The following is a 17,115-nucleotide window of genomic DNA, read 5'->3' as shown; positions in this document are numbered from 1 at the left end:
CACAGCAAGCATGTTTTTGCACAAGAAAATGTACAGTATATTGTAAAAGAAGGGGCTTTTTGCGCAAGTTATTCCTCTTTCTACGAGGAATAAGCCTTTTTGCGCAAGAGGTGTGTGTGTGCGTTTCTTGTGCAAAAACAGGGGTTTCTTGTGCAAAAACAGCCTATCAGAAAAAGCACAGGTGCTCTGATGGCCATTCTGTTAATGGCCATCAGAGCTTTCTTGTGCAGAAGCGTCCATGCAGTGTGGGCATTTTCTTGCGTAAGAACTTTTTGTGGATGATCCCTTCCGCAAAAAGGTTCTTGCGCAAGAAGCCTACAATGTAGACATAACGCTAGGATAGATCTGGTCATAGTGGAGATAAGGCACTGTCACTTTTAGCTTGATGTAGCCAGCTGAGATCAGCTACTGATAAGGACAATTCGCAGATTCGTTTTTCCCTAATGCAAGAGAGCAACCAGGGTTATGGGGGTGATGCTGGGAATAAAAAATTCTACTCTGCTATTCTCCTGGGCTGGCACACTAATTGTAATGTCTCCATCTGGTCCTTGGGCCAGCATCCAGGCACCCTGATCCAGAGCTGATCCTCTAAATTCCACACTAATACAACTACGATAATAACTGTTCTGACCTTCGAAAGTAAAAACCAATCTGAGCGGCTTCTCTTCAAACATTCGTGCCATACTGTTGTAAGAAGGGAGCATTTTAGGAGAAAAGTGAGTAAGAACCACAATCAATAACTTTTCCCACTATACACGTCTTTGGGGTTGCAGGTTGATGGAAGGAGAAACATGATTTTGAGATTATATCCAAGTTCATTTCTTTTGATTCCTAATCCATCTTCTGGCTGGAGTATTTTAGGTGCAGCAGCATATCTGGCTTTATAATCTTTCCTCTTCAGGGGATTCTAGGGAGAGCTTTTCAAGTAGTAGATGTTTGGGAAATAAAAGGGGTGCACTGATCTTCATGAAAGGTTTGATCCAAATTGCACCCAGCACAGGCATCGAGAGAAGCGGAGACCAAAGCCAGCCCTTGTTCGTAGTCATCAGAGTTTAATTTTGAGACCGTTGGGTTTTAATTTGCTACACAGCATGCCTCCCAACCACAGCGCGAAAGTCGAGGCAGGGGACTCAAGTCTCAGCTGTCACCTGTGGCTTCTCGGCTATGAAAGGGGGAAAAAATGTAATGCAAAAGAGGAAGAGCAGCTCCATAGTGCTGGATTTCCAAATCTGTTCTGCTTTGTACAGCCCATAGTTTAAGAGGCTTCTAAATACTTTGAAGGTTCTACCTGTTGAGCCTTTTCCCTTTGTAGTTTCAGAGCTTTCAGGCTTTTATTTGAATATATCACTAGAGATACTACTTTGTTATGTGCAAGAACTTCTAGCTGGAACTCAGAAGAGGTTGGTGTTAGGGCCTGTCTGAAATCTACAAAGTCTATTATCTTCTCATTGAAGGCAGACTGATTGGGGGCCTAATTACGTCGTCATCCTGCAAGGTGATCTGGCTAGAGTGGGAAGGTTCATTACAACCATGCAGTTACCTATAGAAAGTAATATGTGGCTCTTCTGAGGTTGTTGGGCCTGCCTGCATGGCTCAGCATGCATGGTCGGGGCGGGTGTTCCTTAGAAGCTGTGCAGTGGCTCAGGAGCGAGTCAAATGCTACCCAGTTAATTAGCAGAATGCCCACAGTTAGGTGTGTGTTTTGAATAGTGGTGCACATTCACACATGCCTGGTGTGCACAAATTTATTCCGCACATGGCTGGGGTGAAAAAAAGGGGAATAGTGATCATTTCTATTGTGTTGCTCTTTGAATCAGACTTTGTGCCCCTTCTATAACAGTACATACTGAAACTTTGCTCAGGTGTTGAAGTAGCAACTGGATTTAGAAGAATCAATGTCAGACACAGTCTGACATCAAGAGGATGATATGTTTTCCGTGAACCACCAGCCAACCACACAGGGCCGGATTAAGGAGGGGGCTAGCCAGGCAGCTGCCCAGGGCACCAACCTATGGGGGGCGCTTGATGGCAGCTATAAGGGGCGCCATGCACCCGGCCATGCAGTGCCCCTTAGAGCTGCCATCAGGCGCCACGTGCCCAGGGCTGGGGGCTGCGCGGCAGCCCTTAGAGCTGCTGTCAGGCGAGCCCAGTCACAGCTGTAAGGTGTGCAGTGCACCGGAGGGGCGGGGCTGTGCATGCACCGTGCGTCCAGGGGTGGAGCCACGCATGCGACGCAGGCCTGCTGCCTCGAGCCAGCCCTGACCACACATGCCAACAAAATGGGCATGCGGGAGGGGTAGCTCAGTGGTTTGAGCATTGGCTTGCTAAACCCAGTGTTGTGAGTCCAATCCTTGAGGAGGCCATTTAGGGATCTGGGGCAAATCTGTCAGGAATGGTGCTTGGTCCTGTCATGAGGGCAGGGGACTGGACTCGATGACCTCTTAAGGTCCTTTCCAGCTCTATGAGATGAGTCTGTCTCCATACGTATTTTTGTGAAGACAGCAGTGTCTGAATACCTCAAAAGTCACTTGGGGGGGGGGGGGGGGGGAATAGAAAGGTCAGAGGTGCCATTTTCCCCTCATATCCTGTGCCGGGAAAGTGCTATCCCCTGCAAGTCGTGGCCGAATACAGCACATGAGAGTAATGTGTTCCACACAGGGAACACCACTTAAGAGTAAAAGTAATTAATTAGCAACAGGCCCATGCCAAGAGTTTTAAGGTAATAGTAGTGCCCGCCTTCGCTGGGTGCTATGGCTAAGGTCTTGCCAGGGTTTTCTACTTTAGGTGAATATAATGCTGCTGGCGGGTATTGGATTGACAGCTCTGGAGAACGAAACCCTCAGTCGATCATACACGCAGGTGTAACAGTGAGTGCCAGAGACCTTCAACTCCCTCTGGAGAGGAGCAAACCTCCACCTGGAGTTCTTGGGTAGGGACGTGGCTGCAGATTTTCACCACCGTTCTCAAAAGTATTCCTAGAAGGGAGAGTCCACACTTCCCTTAGAGGGGACACACCAAGTGTGGTCCATGGACCATTAGTGGTCCCCAACTATCTTGCAGGTGGGCTGCTGCTCCCCGTGCCCCCAGGGGACACTGCTCACCTGGAGGTTTTCTCTGCTGCTCCCATTGGGTGGAATCACAGCCAATGGGAGCACCGGGGTCAGTGCGTGGGAGTGGCATCCCCCATCTCCTCCCCTCATGCCCAGACCCTGAACCTCACCTCATTCCTGCATCCTCCCTCCCAGACCCTCAGCCTGCTCCTGCACCTGAGTTCCCAGCCAAACCCTCACCCAAGCTGCTCCTGCGCCCATTTTGTCATCATGGGTGGATGGCTGATGGACCACGGAAAGTTCTGCATTGAGTAAGGTGGGCCAGAAGCCAAAAAATTTGAGAAGCCCTAATTTAAGGGGGTAGAACATTGGACTGGAACACAGGAGACCTAAATCCACCTGCCTTTTATTCCAATTTCTGCCGTTGACCTGCTGGGTCACCTAGAGCAAGCAGCTTCAGCTGTCTGTGCCTTCATTTCCCCATGTGTAAAACAAGGGCAATGCTACTGACACCCTGTGTGGAGCACTTTGAGGCCTACTAATGAGAAGGGCCCTGTCCGAGCTAGCCTAGAAAAATAAGGCGCACGGGTTCAAGTGTGGGTAACAAACCGCTTGAACCATGGACCTAGGGATGTAGCGGATCTGCCATCAGCTGAAGCCTTTAAATCAAGACTGAATGCCTTTGTAAAAGGTGGGGGGCAGGTACACCACCATGCACTGGCCCTAACAAGGGTTAAACCCAGCCCAGGGAGAGGTCTGGGACTGGCGAGCCTGGTGCCATGGCAGAGAGCAGCCAATTAAGGCCCAGCTGGGGCAGTCTAAGTAGGGGCCCCTGGAGTGGAGACCACCATGGTCTGACTCCAGCCGGGAAGCAGGAGGTATTAACCCGGACAGCCCAGTATTTTCACCTCCTAGCCTGTTTTAAAAAAAAAAAAAAAAAAAAAAAAAAAAAGTCCGGTATTTTCAGATTTTTTTTTTTTTTTTTTTTGTCCCCTTGCCAGGAGGCGAAAATACCAGACACCTGGCAACCCTACACACATTCAGCAACCGGGCCCAGGGCCCTCCCCCCACCCCCATCTATTTAGATGGCAAGCATCATGGGGAAGAGCCTAGCAGTGGACAGATTATCAGTGGTGCCCTGATCTTTGTTTGTAGGTGCCATTGCAATTCAAGTAATAATCCTAGAACTGGAAAGAACCTCGAAGCATCAAGTCCAGCCCCTTGCCCTCCTGGCAGGACCAAGCACCATCTAGATCATCCCTGACAGGTGTCCGTCTGCCCTGCTCTTAAATATCTCCAGTGATGGAGATTCCACAACCTCCCCAGGCAATTGATTCCAGTACTTAACGATAAATGGGAGCAGGGGAAAGAAAGGGACAGGAAGCGATGAGACAGGAGCAGCTTTCTGTGAGTGCACAATTATGCCTCTTTAGAAGGCACTGCTAGAGGGATGGGAGGAAGCACAGTGGAGGGAATGACAGACGACATTTGACCGAAAGACAAAGAAAGCTCTGCACGTTTTCATCAACGATTTAGATAATGGCATAGAGAGTACGCTTAAAATTTTCAGGTGATACCAAGCTGAGGGGGGGCTTTGGCAGATAGCGCCGAATTCACAAAGCACTGGTCAAACTGGAGAAATGGTCTGAGGTAAATAGGATGTAGCTTAATAAGGACAAATGCCAAGTGCTCCACTTAGGAAGGAACAATCCATTTTCACACCTACAGAATGGGAAGTGACTGTCTAGGAAGGAGCACTGCAGAAAGGGATCCAGGGGTCGTCGTGGACCAAGCGAAATGAAGCACTGTTTTGCTCTACAACTCAGAGAGTAAGAGTAGAAGATTTGCATTGTTGTTATATTACAAGGAGGGAAAGAAAAAATTAATCTTTTCATCAAGCCTAAAAGAAAATAAGTTTCCAAATGACACCCAAACCACCTCATCTCCAGAGCTCTTGGCCACACCGAACTTTTGTTATTTCCGTGACGGTACCGGAATCCGTTTGCTAATTTACACTCCAGGTAATACCCGAGATGCGCTGGCAGCTGTAAGCTTTAAACATGAGAGGCTTCATATTTTCATTTAGATGCAGTTTACATGTTTAGGAGACAGCCTTTCTCCTCCAGTAGCCAATTCCAGGCTCGCTTTTTAATCACCTCTCCACAGCATCATTGGCATATAGCGCAGGTGATTATGTGCATAATCTTCCCACATGTACAGGGATGCTCTCTTGAATAACACTGTCCACTTTAGGTTGGTGTGTGTCATCCCAGCTAGGGCAGAGTTAGATTTGTGTCTAATTAAAAAATGGGACGCCGGGCCCCTTCAAGGCAAACGTTCTCTCTTTCTGATACATTGTGTGCTTTGCTAATGCTTTTCCATTCCTATAGATGCACAATATTTATTTATTCAGCCTCACCTCTTCTTGCCTTTGTTTAAGAGGATTGTGGTAGAGGAAAATAGACACTGAACATAGAAAGGTCAAATCCCATAATCTTTGTTGCAGAAGAAGCAGTGGAAACAACCTCTGGCCTTTAAGGTCTCTTTGGATACCATAGGCATTTGCTGCTAATTCAGTGAATAAAGAAAAGTTATTCATTAGTTCCCATAATAAGGACTAGAGGACACAAAATGAAAAGAATGGGTAGCAGGTTTAAAACTAATAAGCGAAAGTTCTTCTTCACACAGTGCATAGTCAACCTGTGGAACTCCTTGCCAGAGGAGGCTAGAACTATAACAGAGTTTAAAGAGAAGCTAGATAAATTCATGGAGATTAGGTTCATAAAAGGCTATTAGCCGGGGGTAGGAATGGTGTCCCTGGCCTCTGCTTGTCAGAGGCTGGAGATGGATGGCACGAGACAAATCACTTGATCATTGTCTTCAGTCCACCCGCTCCGGAGCACTTGGTGCTGGCCACTGTCGGCAGACAAGCTATTGGGCTAGATGGACCTTTGGTCTGACCCAGTACTGCTATTCTTATGTTCTTAGTGGTATGTCCACACTAGTATATTGGCACTTCTAGTCATCTGGGTCTGAGGACATTTCTGGTCTTTAGCCTTGCACTGCTACAGTTCAATTGGCACACCCCACAAATGTTAGGGAAATGCGTGCACTTAGCAAAATGGCCCTATCCATTCTTGTGGCCCACTGAGATGGAGGGCCCTCTGTGCGGTCCCCTTGTTAGTCTGTGACCCGTCACTGGGGTAGACAATCCTTCAGTTAAATTCTGACTGGAACGGTCACCGGCCAGCCCTTGAAAGCTGAACAGTTTACCTCAGGATTGTGATAGGAGAACTCTTTACAACTTTCCAGACAGTCTCCTTTTGTTTAAATAGCACCTCTTTCATTTCTGATCGAGAAGTCTGTCATAACAAGGTTCTATAAATTAATGCCACTGCCTACCTTTTACCTCCTACAATCTTTCCGTAATGATACGTGGCCCATAAATCTTACTGACACCCCTTTTCGTCTGCTCTTAGTAATGCTTTTTCCTCTTTCCCTTTCCCCCAGACTAAGAAGTCTGGTGTTTACACCAAACTGAAATAAAGGGATACGATGGCATGTGATCAGAGCTCGTAGAGAACCCTCAGGTAAATACGGTAAGAAGTCAATCAACGCTGGATGTGGAGATTTGCTTTTAAGTATTTCCTGTCTTAAGAATTGCTGAGAGTTTTGTCCATTGACACTTGCTCTTCTACAAAATCTGTGCCACAGAGATGGTTTGGGGATCTCCCATAATCCTGGTCGCTGTAGCTTTCTCCTCATCGTTGTATCTTGGCGAAGGTGGCCGCTTCAGAACAGAGTCAGAATCAGGAGCCTTCCTTGATTAGGAGAGTGATGAATCTGACTGTCTGGATCTAGTTCAAGTTCAGAACAAGCAAGCACATGTTGACACTCACACACAAGTATGTGGAAATTAATTTTAGGGCACAACGCAAAATGTCAGAATTACTCCATGAAAAGGCAATCTCTTAGCAGGAAAAATTCTACAGGAATGATTTGTACAATAATTACTCAACGTGTCTTCTCATTAATCAGCTCCTGACTCTTATTATTTTTTCAATTATTTTCCTTTTTTGTTCATCTTTTTCTACTTGGACAGGGACTGCCACGGCTTGCTGCAGCTAGATCTGTATGCAAGGCAGGGTCTACACTGAAGTTTTACTGCATGTGGATATGATACTTTCTGCACAATAAAAAGTACTGGGATAGGCCCTAGTGTGGCTACAGTTATACTGCTATTAGGCTGTGTCTATATTGGCATGGTTTTGCTCAAAAACATGCTGCCTGTCTACACTGGCGGGGAGTTTTTGCTCAAGAACACTGACGTTCTAATGTGTGAAATCTGTGCTTCTTGCGCAAGAACTATGAAGCTCCCGATCAGGAATAAACCCTCTTGCACAACTGTTCTTGCGCAAGAGGCCAGTGTAGACAGGCAACATGAATTTCTTGCGCAAGAAAGCCTGGTGGCTAAAAGGGCCAAAGGAGCTTTCTTGCGCAAGAGAGTGTCTACACTGTCACGGATGCTTTTGCGCAAAAGCCCATCTCTTGCACAAAAGCTCATGCCAGTGTAGACGCTCTCTTGTGCAAATATTTTAGCACATAAACTCTTGCATTAAAAGTATTTGCGCAAAATCTTGGCAATGTAGACCTAGCTTTAGAGTGACTGAGGCCAGGTCCACGCTAGAAATGCTTGATAAATATAGGAGCACAGGCGTGTTATACCAGAAAAGCACTTCCAGTATGGACACTTGTCCTAGCAAAACTGCACTTTATACCTGTGCAGTAAAGCCACGTCCTATGAGCAAAACAAGCTAGACAAGTACAAGTTCAGGATGTTACTCTATGCTACAATGGAAACACAGCTCTGTCCAATAAGTCACCTGCATCATGCTTCTGATCAGTACTGCTAAACCGGGAGCTACAGCGCTACAACAGTTCAATATATAATACGGGTTATTATGGGTGTGGCCAAGTTTCCCGTGGTTCCATAATGTTTGTTTACCGCCACCAGTCCTGGCTCTCAGTGTTATGTGCTGTTGTTTAGCACTAATTTACTCCCAGTGTCTTCTAACAGCCCACTAAGCAGTGCAAGTGTTGCTGGACAATAGTGACCTCCCATAGCCTGGAAAATTTTCATTCGGAATCCGTCAGGTCCCGCGGGTGCCGGACTAGAGAAGTTCAACCTGTATAGCTAAACTGGCAGAAGTCTGTAGTGCATCCTCCATCTCATATCTATCTAATTATTCCCCGTCCCATACACAAGTAGCTACGCCGCTATAAAGAATCTTTATATGGATTCTAGAAAACTTACCCTGTGGTGCTCAGGTGCTTCAGGGCAGGGGGCTGGCAGTATGGGAGGGGTCCCGGAGTCAGAGCAGGGCCTTGGGGATGGGGAGGGCAGGACAGGAAGCTTGGGGTGTAAGATTGAGGGTTGTGGGTAAGGGTGGCCTCGGGGCAGGGGGTTCCATCTCACAGGGCCTTTCCTCTCTCCTTCCCCCCCCCCCCCCAGCCACCAGGGTCCTTCTGTCTTCCCACAGCCCCCCTGGCCAGAATGGGCCTCCCCCCCTCCCCCACCCTCAGTACTGCAGACAAGGGCCAGAGTGGAAAGGGTTTGGTGGGGGGAGGGGGCTGCTTACCTGGTCTGGGGGCAGGCAAGATGCTGAGTCCAAGCCCTGCTGGCCATTCTCCTAGACGTGCGGCTGCCCCCAGTGATTACTCGGCAGCTTAGCTCCTGCTGCTGCGAGTTCGCTGCCGCCCAGTGGCCACTATGAGTATCATGTCCCTCCGCTCCGTGCCCCTCCCTTTCCATGTTACGGAAAACAGTCCCATTCCCAGCACTTCCCATTTTCTTGGCACAGCCAAGCCCTGGCCATGGGTTAAGTTAGGAGAAGAGGAAGCCGCCTACCACATTTGGTATTCCTAGCTCTTGTCATTTAGGAGGAGTTCTTGAACAAACAGACTCATGCGGACTGACAGATGCACATTTCTAAAATAGATAGATTGAGATCTGTCCACAGAATGGGGATTATCCCACTTTAATGCCATATGTATGCGTGCTTTTGTTGTTGTTCTCCATCCAGCTTGTTGTACATATGCTTGGAGTTAAAAAAAAAACAGATGCGAGACCTCTGAAAACTCATTTTGGTCAAATTCATCCCTGGATAATTTCAGCCCTTGGGCTTTGGTCTCCAAGAAGTAAGATCAATTCATAGTAATCACACCCACTTTATTTGCCTGGGTGCAGTAGCAAAAGGCTCCTATTGTACTGAACAAAAAAGTCATTTTGAGAACTTGCTGGAGGAAGATAAAATCAATAACTCAGTAAGATGTGGAATTGCTGTTAGTTAAAATGTACACTAGATTAATTTAACCCTTTTCATTCTGCCGCGAGCAGTAGTAATCAATCTTAGCCAGAACCATCTTGATTTATCAATCCAAGTTTTGCCATTTCATTTCCTGATCATATCCAAATAACAAAGCCCCCAGTAGAGGGTGCAACAGGGAGTTGATAGTTCTTGATGCGAGCCCCGTTAGACATCACCTGGGATACTGCATGCTGTTTTCCATTCCTCAGTACCCGAAAGACACTGACTAAATGAAAGGAGATGATAGAAGAGGAACCAGTTACGTGAAACATGTTAAAGATGCTTAATATGTATAACGTGTCTAAGGAATGGAAAATCCATTGGTGAGGCCAATGTTATAACCAAGCTTGAAAGCAGAAGGGACTGGAGTAAGGAATCCTCCCCATTGCTTTGCATAGTGTGGGGCGATTGGTCTAGGGTCTGGCGATTCCAAAGGTCCAGGGGTTCTGTCCACCGCCTCCCCCACTACTGCTAATTCGAGGTACGCAAGTGCAGTTAGCAAAATGGCTACCCCAGGAGGCTGTTGTGGTTATGACAAACTGGCAGCCCACTGAACTGAAGGAAGGCCACTTGTGTGACTCATGGTTACCAGGGCAGGGAGCAGGGCTGCTTTTACAGGGCTCCTATGTTCCTTCCCATGTGTGTAATCAAGATGAGGAAGAGTCAAAATTTCTCCTCGCAGCAGCCTTGGCAGTATCGCTAAACTGTGTGCTGGGATGTGTAAGCAATAGGATATAGCAATGGTGGGGGACATAAGGCCGAGGGGCTAGATGTGGCCCCTGGCTTTCTTACATCTGGCACCCGAGGCTCAGGGCTCTCCCCCCAGAATTGGGGAGCTGTGCTGGTGCTCCAGCCCTCTCTCGCCGCCCCACAGTGAGGCTGGAGCACACAATTTACTAGCCTGGCCCCCCAAGGCTCTGGAGTGTGAGGGGAATGTGGGGAGTGTCTTTCTCCTTCTCAGTTGGGGGCCACGTCTGTGAGGGTTGGAGGGTTTTTTCTTTCTCACTTGTGTGGCCCCTGACTGACTGTTCTGTGGGTCAGCAGTCCCCCGACCCAAGAAAGATTCCCGCCCTGCCTGGGGGATAGGCATCCCTCAGGGCACGAGTTGATTAATCTAAATGGAATAAAGGCACTGGAGAGTCAAAAATGGTGTTGACGGAACAATGGGGCCGACAGCCTCCGGGGCCACTGGGCAAAGGGGGGGCAGCTCCGTGCTCCTGGAAGGGCCGGGTTCCTTGCAGGGAAGGGACTGGGCTCGGGGCAGCAAGCCCTCAGCACTGCTTGGAGCGTGCCGCACCGCCCCTTGCCCTCCGTGCATCTCTCGGCCACCTGGAGTGCACGGCGGTGCTCCGGCGGTGATTTAAACAGCCTCTCTGGCTGCTACTGCCCTTCCAAATTGCTGGACCCCCCAGAGCAATTGCCCCTTTACCCCCCCACGCCCACCTTGGTGGGCCTGTTAAACCACGTTCGGTGGGCAGAGCCCTCGGCCTGCTTAATGCCATGGCAACCACACCACCCAACGTCCCTTTCACTCCTTATTAAAGAGACAAGAAAGAAGGGAAAAGAGTTAAAGCATTGAAGTATTGAGTGAGGCTTCCATCTCTTGATCCCGTTCCCTCTAGGGGTAGACCATTTGCTGCATGCCACCTAGTCCTCCGGTGGCGATTTAAACAGCCCGCGGCTCTAAGACTTTGAAGCACCAGGCCCCGGGGTAATTGTGGGCTTGCAACATGAGAATCAGGCTCATAGGTCCTTACAGGTGGATCCTCAAGAAGCAGCCAGGCATAGGGACAAGGCCGAGAGGTCTATGCTCAAAACCCTGGAGCAGCACTTCTGCAGTGCTTTTCATGCAGAGGTACCTAGTACACTGACTTATCTCAGCTGCATAGGAATTGTTCAGACCCAAGGGGCTGTAGCTATGTCAACAGGAGAATTCTCTCAGGGGATGTCTAGAAAAACGTCTAGATATCTCGGAAAAACCCCTCAGCATCCAGGGAACACATTTGCTCTTCCGTGGAAAAAAGCGGAACAACAGATATGCTCTTTCAGGGAGCTCTGTATACCTCGTTCTACGAGTAATAAGGGCTCCTCCAAAAGAGGAAGCTTTTCCGCCATTCGGTCCCGTCTACACGGGGCCAAATGTCAGAAAAGTTTCTTCTGGAAAAGCAATCGTCAAAAGCTATGCAAATTGCGGAGTGTGATTTGCGTAGCTTTCTCCCCCCTCCCACCCCCAAAAAAGCTACAGTGTAGATATAGCCCCATTGATGTGGTTGTCTACACCGTAGGCTAGGTCAGTTTGAACGGAGGTCCTCAGGGGTTGCATAGCGTTTGTTTTTCAATGGTTTTTTTTTTTTTTTTTTAAATCAAATCAGGTCCCACTCAAGATGTGTGACAGAGGGTTCTGCAGATATTTTCTTCTCTTTTTGGAAAAGAAAAAAGCCAAAGTTCATAGCTCCAAAAGAAATAATTTGTTACGGGGAGGTGTATATATGAACTAATCAACTGGAGGGATGCAAATAGGGGAACATAAAAATCAAATCCATCAATGTTGGGGCTGGCAAAAATATGAGCATTCTTGACTTCTTCCTCGGTCATTAGAAAAGTTAAGTGAATTCCAAGCAGAGCAATTAACCATGATTACAGAAGTAGCCAGTTCCCTGCGAAAGAAGCAGACTATTGTTAGCAATGAATAAATAAATAAATGAAACGGACTCCAAAATGGTCTTTATGGGAAAATCAATTCAAGGGATGAATACCAGACTAGATACCAGAAGAAACAATTAAATGAATTGATGCCTAATTTTATAAATATTTCACGAGCTAGAAACTGGACAGCAAAAGGAAGTTGCAAAATTCTTAATTTAAAAATCAGCAAGAGCATTTCTGGACTGTGGTGTTGACTGGACAGTTTACTGGGCAAGTGATATACACTATGGGCATGTACACTGCAGAGCAAAAATCGAATTAATATATGCAACTTCAGTTGTATCAATTGAGTAGCTGAAGTCGAAATAGCTTAATTCGGTTTTTGGTGCTGTCTACACAGCAGGAAGTTGAAGGAAGAACACTCTTCCTTTGACTTTTCTTATTCCTTGTAAAATAAGTTACAGGAGCCGGAGTAAAAAGTCCTCCATCTTGACATTTTGAAATAATAGCTAGCTCTGTAGACGCGCATTTTGTTATTTTGAAATAACGTCAGTTATTCAGAAATAAAACTGCTATCTAGATGTACCATATGCGACTTCTTTATAAAATTTTTCTGAAGGCACAAGAGAAAGGAGAGGATCCTGTAGGTTAGTGGGAAGAGCCAGGTGTTAGTTGTGGTAATTTGGCATCTTCCTAGCAGCAGTTGTCCATGTACTTTATTGTGAATTAGCATCACTGTACCAGTGTAGCGGTGTAACTAAAGGGGTACCGTGCCCCACACTGCCAGTATACACTGTTAGATTTGTGTGTTTTATAGTTTTAGACTGTAGAAAACATGGTCTAGAAACAGAGCGTATTGAAACTTCCCAAACTTTCAGTTTATGTCCAAAATTTGATTCCTGAGCAAAACAAACAAAAAAAACCCGTCCCAACTCAGAGCTTCAGGGTAATTGAGAATCATAGAATACTAGGACTGGAAGGGACCTTGAGAGGTCATCGAGTCCAGTCCCCTGCCCTCCTGGCAGGACCCAGTACTGTCTAGACCATCCCTGAAAGACATTTATCTAACCTACTCTTAAATATCTCCAGAGTTGGAGATTCCACAACCTCCCTGGGCAATTTATTCCAGTGTTTAACCACCCTGACAGTTAGGAACTTTTTCCGAATATACAACCTAAACTGCCCTTGCTGCAGTTTAAGCCCTTTTGCTATCCTCAGAGGCCAGGAAGAACAAATTTTCTCCCTCCTCCTTGTGACACCCTTTTAGATACTGGAAAACTGCTAGCATGTCTCCTCTCAATCTTCTCTTTTCCAAACTAAACAAGCCCAATTCTTTTAGTCTTCCTTCATAGGTCATGTTCTCTAGAACTTTAATTATTCTTGTTGCTCTTCTCTGGACCTTCTCCAATTTCTCCACATCTTTCCATATGTGGTGCCCAGAACTGGACACACTATTCCAACTGAGGCCTAATCAGCACAGAGTAGAGCAGAAGGATGACTTCTCGTGTCTTGCTCACAACATACCTGTTAATAACAGGCATTCATAAACCCTTCGTCTACACTAGGGGAGATGCTGGAATTATGAAACCCAACTTAAACTACGCAATTAATGTAGCTGAAGTTGAAGTATCTTAACTTAAACCACAAAATGGGAGGTGAACGGGAGCATGCTCTCCTGTTGACTTCCCTTACTCCTCATAAAAGCAGGACTACCGGCATCAACGGGAGCTCCCCCTTAGTTCATATTAGCGTGTCTTCACTAGACCCACTAATTCAAACCCAGGAAGATTGACAGCAACTCTTCATATCTGTAGTATAGACATGGCCATACAGATGCTCTTACTCTCCTTCTCTGATGCACAGAAGTTTTTCAGCCCCCTTCTCACAAGGTAGACTTACAGCAACTCTCTGTATTTTACGTTAACCAGTTTGGTCTCAGCATGGACATTCCGTGTTCCAGTTTTTAACAGCCGGTGCTGTAAACAGCCGTGATATTAATCTAGAAGCGATTAACAGGAAAAATGATCAGCTTAGCAATACCGACACCTTGAGAACCAAAATGTAGGTACCCCAAAATTAAGAGAAAATGTCTATGCAAGTGTAAAGCACTTTCTCACTCAACTGCAGACTGGATACATCGATATTGCTCACAATGACTAGTCTTTTAAATCACCGTTCCTTACCCATGGGAAACAACATCCGAATGCCCTTTTGAGCAATATTTCTCTGAGCTACACAACACTGTTCATTTTTGTCAAGAGCGCAGTCTGTTGCTTTAGCAAACACTGGGTGTCGTGATTAATCTGCCTGCAGAGCTATTTTTGTTACTACCGTTGCCCCTTTTTGACCTGAACAGCTAGTCAAAGTTCAGCTCTCTGGAGATGATCCCGTTGCGAACAGAAATTGATAATAGAGTCTGGTGGGGTTTTTTTTTTTTTTTCAATGCAATCTTTTTTTATTTACAAGGAATTTACAAAGGCCTGCTGTGAATGCAGACAGGACCCAAACCAAAAGATGTCGTTTCTCTGAGTTCTCCAGGGTTATACACCAGAAGGCTGCTTGGCTTTCCTGCTCTGCCTCTCAATTTCTTCCCTCCCTCTCAGGTGTGTCTAGACTACACTCCTCTGTTGACAGAGAGAGGTAGATTAGGCACATTGAAATTGCTAATGAAGCAGGGATTTCAATATCCCATGCTTCATTAGCATAAACATGGCCACCGCTTTTTTCTAAACAGAGTTTTTTCGAAAAAAACCCTGCAGTCTAGATGCGGATCTGTCGAAAATAAAGCCTTTTCGACAGATCTGCGTCTAGACTGCCTTTTTTTTTTGTTTAACTCCATTTAGAAGAAAGCAGCAGACATGTTTATGCTAATGAAGTGCAGGATATTTAAATCCCTGCTTCATTAGCAATTTCAATGTGCTTGATTGTCATCCCTCTGTCGACAGAGGAATGCAGTCTAGACGTAGCCTCATAGTCTTCCACACATCAAGGACTTGTTTCCACTACTCCAGAGATCGATGCTACAGTGATCGATCCACTGGCCATCGATTTATCATGTCTGCTTAGACACGATAAATTGATCTCTGAGCATTCTCCCATTGATGCTGGTAATCCACCAGGATGAGAAGAGTAGCCAGCATCAACTGGAGAGGAACCACACCAACCTTACCACACAAGATGCTGCAGTGAGTATGTTGGCTTCAACTACACTATTTGGATAGCTGAAGTCATGTGGATTAGTGTAGACAAGATCAGACATGCACTTACAGCTGGTCAGTGTAATGCTCTATCCAAACACTGCTAATTTGGGGAAAGATTCCAGTATGCTCTGTTTTTATGTATGGCCTCATAACTGTCTTTTTTTAAAAATTGTCTCAGAAGGGTAACCGTGTTCGTCTGTAACTTTAAAAACAACATGTAGTTCTGTGGCATGTTTGAAACTAACAAATATATTCATAGTATCATGAGCTTTCGTGGGCAAAACCCAAGGAGGACATGGTCAAACCTTTGTTTCAGCAAGGTTTTAACTTGATCACTTACGAGGTTTAACCTATTTTATAGCAATACAGTGCCTAGAGTACAGCCAGGAAAAGCAAGTACTTAAATGATTAACATTATTTTAAGCAATGAATGCATTATAGATCTCTCTATGAAGTCTGTGTGCTCATAGCGATGGAGTATGCTTTGGGGAAAATTACTGGCTTTTCTCCTGTTCTTTCCAGAGCTCTGGGAATGCGAATAGGGGAGGTGGCTTGGGCGTTATTTGCTTTTATCATTTTGTGATTTGGGAGGAAGGGAGCACCTGCTTAAAGAATTCAAATATGTTAGTGGGCATGGAGAGCAATCAGTCACACTCTTCTTTATAATGGCCCCTGAGGGTAGGTGAGAAAGGAACAGGTTTAATTTGCAGCAAGGAAGATTTAGGCTAGATATGAGAAACTTTCTAACTATAAGATTATTTAAGGTCTGGAATAAATTATTAGAAGAGGCTGTGGAATCCCCCTCACTGTAGTTTGTCTAACCCTGTTCTTAAAGTCCACCTGTCACAGATGGTCCAGGTTTATTTAGTTCTGCTTCAGCGCAAGGGGCTGGACTAAATGACCTCCCGAAGTTGCTTCCTGCCTTACATTTCTATGCTTCTGTGATTTAGAACATGGCAACCTTCCAGCTTGTCAGATAAGGGATAGTAAAAACACAGGGACAAAATTGCCAAGACACCCTCTCTGTGAAAGTGAAGGCAGTTTGCTGCACGTGTTACTGATTCTTAGTTTACTTGGTTTGAACACTCAAATGCATTGCCTGTTCCCACTTTTGGCTTGTCTTTGCTTAGTGCATGAGGGATTTCTGCATATAAACTGAGAGGTGCAGTCCACTGGCTTCCAAAGGGCTGATGTCTTAATTAGGCTCCCCAAATCATTGGTCACTTTAGAAAATGTAGAGGAAGAAATGGATCTATCTATGCTATTCTCACAACACCCATTTGTTGCAATGGTAGAAAAAAAATGTGTGTGTCTGAAAACTGCAGGTACTGGGGGGTACTTATTTTTTTAAAGGGGTATTTTATAAAAAAAGTTTGCGAAACACTGGTCTAGATAGTGCTTGGTCCTGCCGTGAGGGGAATGGATTTGATGGCCTCTCGAGGTCCCTTCCCGTTCTAGTCTTCTATGATTCTATAGATATCTACCAGGGATGGTCTAGATGGGGCTTGGTCCTGCCATGAGGGCAGGGGAGTGGACTTGATGCCTCTCAAGATCCCTTCCAGTTCTAGTGTTCTATCCGTCTATGAAATGGGAAGGGCAATAAGTGAACTCTAATTGGTTAATCTTTTCAAACCACTATGCGAGTGAAAAGTGCTGACAAGTATTATTAAATCCTTTCTATGAAACCATCTGTTCTCACTGCACTTTGATGTCCACTGCTCTGCACCAGTGAATTAAACAAGACTTTGTGATTACTCACTCAGCTTTATGCATGTTTCTCACTTGATGGTTTGAGCATTTTTATGTTGCTGTATTTTAATTCTTCAGACTGTCACTGCCAAATTTGCTCTC

The 17,115-nt window shown here is 45.9% G+C and overlaps 1 long non-coding RNA gene across 3 annotated transcripts in view; it reads left to right on the top strand.

The window, feature by feature from the left end:
* The window catches only part of LOC106732657 (uncharacterized), a 118,009-nt gene that overhangs the window by 10,502 nt on the left and 90,392 nt on the right, over positions 1-17,115 (top strand). For 2 of the 3 annotated variants that reach the window (XR_012897953.1, XR_012897955.1), the window contains one exon: positions 6,561-6,649. This is a non-coding gene — a long non-coding RNA (uncharacterized LOC106732657). The remainder of the gene's footprint in view (positions 1-6,560; positions 6,650-17,115) is intronic. The other variant, XR_012897954.1, reaches the window with a different exon arrangement.

The sequence above is a fragment of the Pelodiscus sinensis genome, chromosome 28 (assembly GCF_049634645.1).
Source record: "Pelodiscus sinensis isolate JC-2024 chromosome 28, ASM4963464v1, whole genome shotgun sequence".
Lineage (NCBI taxonomy): Eukaryota > Metazoa > Chordata > Testudines > Trionychidae > Pelodiscus > Pelodiscus sinensis.
Note: the sequence above shows the minus strand (reverse complement) of the source record. Positions and strands in the feature narration are given on the sequence as shown.